The sequence below is a fragment of the Hippopotamus amphibius genome, chromosome 7 (assembly GCF_030028045.1).
Source record: "Hippopotamus amphibius kiboko isolate mHipAmp2 chromosome 7, mHipAmp2.hap2, whole genome shotgun sequence".
Classification (NCBI taxonomy): Eukaryota; Metazoa; Chordata; class Mammalia; order Artiodactyla; family Hippopotamidae; genus Hippopotamus; species Hippopotamus amphibius.
The window spans coordinates 118,436,422-118,441,163 of NC_080192.1; positions in this window are offsets into that span (position 1 = coordinate 118,436,422).

The following is a 4,742-nucleotide window of genomic DNA, read 5'->3' on the forward strand; positions in this document are numbered from 1 at the left end:
TTTGGGCCAGAGAAGACCTGACTCCATGCAGTATCAAGGTACTTAAGAGGACTCAAATCTAAACAGTGCACCGTTATTTCAGGTACGTCTTTGGTAGCTCTAAAGCTATTGAAGCTACTGAAAGTGCCTATGGGGTGGGATGGTAAAAGAAATGAGATTTGCATTTACACCCTACACCTCCTATCAATTTTAAAGACAAAACTGCTCTACTTTGGTTTTTGTCATGGTCCCTTGATGGCTTTTGGCCTCACCCCTGGCTCTGCACATAGACCCTGTTCCAGCTTTAGCCCTAGGTGTGCATTAGATTTTTTCTCAGCACACCACCTTTCTCTTCTACCCAAACCAGAGGTGCTGGGTCTCTGAGATTTGACAACCCAGGTCAGAGGCGGCACCTGCAGTGATGAGAACACTGGTCCTGGAGCAAGGTTGATTGGGTGTGAATCCCATTGGCCGTCTCTGATCTGGACCATCTCCTCATCTGCACAATGGGTACAACACTAGTATACCTACTCATAGGCTATTGAGATAATTACATGAGACAGGGCTTAGAAAGCATTTAGCACACTGCTTGGTATATATATGGTAACTCTACTTGTATAAGCATATTGTGAAAAAAGTAGTGGGGCTCAGCAGAATAAAAATAGTTGGACTGGCCACTTTAGAAAACAGTATGGTGGTTGCTCAAAAAATTAAAAATTGCATTGTAAAAGGATTCAGCAATTCCCCTTCTGTGCATATACTCAAATGAATTCAAAGCAGGGTCTCAGATATTTGTATATACACGTTCATGGCAGAATGATTCACGATAGCTTAGAAGCAACTCAAATGTCCATTGATGGATGAATGAATAAGCAAAATGTGTTATGTAAATACAATGGGATACTCTTCAGTCTTAAAAAGCAAGGGACACATGCTATAACATGGATGAACCTTAAGGACACTATGTTAAGTGAAGTAAATCAATCACAAAAACAGAAATACTGTTTGATTCCACTTCTGTGAGGTCCTTAGAGTAGTCAGAATCATAGAGAGAAAGCAGAATGGTGGTTGCCCAGTGGCTGGGAGTGGAGGGGGTGGGGGCAGATAAGGAGTTATTGTTTAATGGGTACAAAGTTTCAGTTTTGTGAGATGGAAAGTGTTCTGGAGTTGGATGGTGGTGTTGGTTGTGTAACAATATGAATGTATTTAATACCACTGAACTGTACACGTCAAAAATGGTTAAGATGGTAAATTTTCAGTTATGTGTATTTTACCACAATAAGAAAATCTTGATAAAACACTGAATTAGTGGTTCTTTCACAGATGACATTCAATGTTTTTCTTTGCTTTTATTTATTTTTTCTTGCAGGAAATTTTACTTTTTTTAAAATGAGGCCAAACAAATAGAACTATTACCTATGTTTTTGTAATTTGCATGGCTCAATGAAAATAGCTTTGATGTTTCTATCATATTTCTGACTGTTACAAAAAATTCTTTTCTTTGTCGTCTGAGATTCAGTGTATTACACTGGAAAATAGGTACTAGGTTGATACAGGGCAGGGGCCATGGCATAGATCCTCTAAAACCCATCTCCTCCACACTCTTAGATTATATTTACATTAACTCATATCCTTGAACTTGGAACCAACCATAACATCCTACATCCCATATTTCCCAGAGAGAGAGCATATGAATTAAATACGTACTGGCCATGGCTTGTGGGTGTATATTGGGCTAAGTGTTTTCCATGCACTGTCTCATTCAATCCTCCACCCTTTGAAGCAAGTACTATCATTCCCTTTTTACAGATGTAGAAACTGAGCCTTTGAGAAGTAAGTAACTGCCATAGGTCACACATCTAGGAAGTGATGAAGTCAAATCTGAACCCAGGGCATCTGGATCCAGAGATCATGTTTTATCAACTTGCTGTGGTTTTAATGCATCAGAACGTGGCAGCTGCAGGCCTGCATACACTAGCCTTGGATGCGGAGTAGCTCTGCCATTGCGCAGTGGTTAACAGGTTCATGTGAGGCCACTGGCAGCTGCTGCCAAACGACCAGGTGTGGTATCTGCTCTGAGTCTGAAGCTGGTAAGAAAATCAATGACACATGGAAGAGATGAAGAAAGATTATATCAGATGGAATGTGCATGTCCAAATATATCTATAGATTTTAAAACACGCAACACCTAATTTTTAAACATACTGCACATGCAGAAAAATGCACATGGGTTTCTTGATGTGGAAATATGCTAGCTAGTACATTCCTTCTTCTTGATAAAATGCTCAAATTTTGCTTAGAAATGCCTTTTATCATAAAATAGAAATGATCAGCATTAACCTTCTCATTCACTACTTACTGTCTTCTGTTCTTTAAATTCTCCCCCATGCCCTCTCTTTCTTTGCTGCTTCTCTCATTCTACTCCTTCATAAGAATTTAAGCAACTCTTTTAAATCATGTTGAGCCAGACGTTCTTCCTCTTGCATAAATCACTTTCCTCTTTTCTGTGACTGGCTGGGTGGGCCTGTTACCTTTGGGTAACAATTTTGCCAGAGGTGTTGGAGAAAAGAAGGACGGCATTGCTTCTTAGACATTTACCGTCTAGTGATGGTTTATACAGCCATGCTGGCACTCCAGAATACAGGCCAACCCAGCTAACCTTTACTGAGTGCTCACCGGGTACCAGGCACGGTGACTTTGCTTGCTCAGAGTCATTGGTGTGTGGCGGAGTCAGGATTCGACCCAGGTCTGTCTGTCTCTGGAGACTATGCTCTTAACTGCTATACTATACTGCCTTTCAGGTGTAATATATCCATCCAAGGTAACTTTCCCTAGCAGTGTAGACAGTCATGGTAGAGTCACTAGGTGTCACCTGCTATAGCTAGCTCTTGGAGATGGTACCAGACTGTGGCCGGGCTTTCTGTTCTAGGGCAAAGAGAAATGAGGGTGACATGGTAGGTTCCATTTGTACAGGCTGGAAGAGACAGAAATACCCAAGATTCAGGGAGAAGAATGTGGCGAAGAATATGATATCTGGTCATAGTATTTTAGAGCTGAGCTAGACTTTGAAGATGATCTCCACTAACTCCTTATTTGCAGTGAGGAAGTTAAAGATCTGAGAGGTTAAGTGAATTGTCTAAGGACACACAGCCAGTTAGGTAGATGCAGTGCCAAGACCTAATTTTTTTTTGATTCAGGATAAATTGCTTTTTGCACTCCACCTTCACTCTGTTTGCGGTTTACTTGTTTTAAGAAGTCTCAAAAATCAGAAAATTAAATTGTTTTTAGCAATATAATTTCATGTTATCCAGTTCTGCTGAGAGTAATTATAACAATAATGCAAACAGATTTCCCAAATTCAGGGTTCCAAAATGTTTCTGCCTCTTGCTAAGCTAATATATAGAATTTCAGGGCCATATTTATACCACATGAAATTTCCAAAGAACTGGGCAATTTCCTATAAAAACTCAGTTGTGTACTGATTGCCAAGTTGGAAAAGTCAGGGTTTCCTGGCAACTCTTACTTTGCCTGTGCTCTAGGGAGTGCAGACTCCTCAGCAAACAACCTCTCTTACCTCCTCCACAGTGGCCATGACCCAGCTCTGACCCACCGGCCCTTTCTGATGTTCCGGTCTCAGTGCTTCCCTTTTGCAAGAACCTACAATCTCGCCTCAAACCCTCATCAGCTGAATAAACTTAAATGGTAAATTCCTGGCACGGAGGGTCCACATTTCTTTCACATTAGAAGGAATACTGGACTAGAACTCAGGCGAACTCACTTCGGGTCCTGGTTCAAACACTAAGAAGCCCTTTAAATTCCCTGGTCCTTAGTTTCTTCGTAGGTAAAATAGAGACAGTAATCCCTGTCTACTTACTTTTCAGGGCTGTTTTGGAGATTTTGAAAGCTAGACACTCACAGACTCATGGAGACAAACTGGACCTACTGAGTCTGGGCCCCCCATGTTAGAGTTGGGAAAACAAGAGACCCAGAGTTTCTGTGACCCCTCTCTCCTCCCCACATTTTGCCCTTAAGGTCACAGAGGTTTTGGTTAACGGCAAAATCAGGACCAAGCTTCAGGTCTTCCCCAGATGCTTTCCCCACCTCAGTGCTGCCTGTGATAATAAATATGAAAGCCTACTTAACATTATAAATCACAAAACCGGCAACATGGAATTATGTATGTACTAACGGATAGACTGTGTGTAGAGTCAGCACTAATCACATTTTTTCCATGCCTTCGCAGGGCTGTCAATGGTTAGGAATGTCTAAAGATGGCAAAGATATTCCGTCTAAAGACAAATCCTTCCCCTTCCAGTAAATGCAAGGAAAGCAGGAAGTTTAACCAGAGACATTTAAGCTCAGCCTCCCCCAGCAGCCATCTCTTGCTGCTTTAAAAAAATTATTATTGAGATACACATCACATACCATAGAATTCACCATTTTAAGGTGTGCGTGTTACTGGTTTTTGGTGCATTCACAAAGCTGGGTAACCATCACCACTATCTACTTCCAGAACATTTTCATCATCCCGCTGCTTTTTCGAGTGTCGCTGGTCAGGCTGTGTGTAGCGTCACGGAGGCTTGGCTATCGATTCAGGCACACGGCGTCTGGCCCTCGTGTAAGTGTTCATGTTGGTGGAGACAACCAGATACCCCTACGTTCACCCTCTATTTGGAGACCTCTGTGTCTACTAAAGGCCTGACTCCCCCAGCGATGGGCCAGGAGGAGGAATGAGCTAGGTACTGAGCCTCAAAATAAGCCCT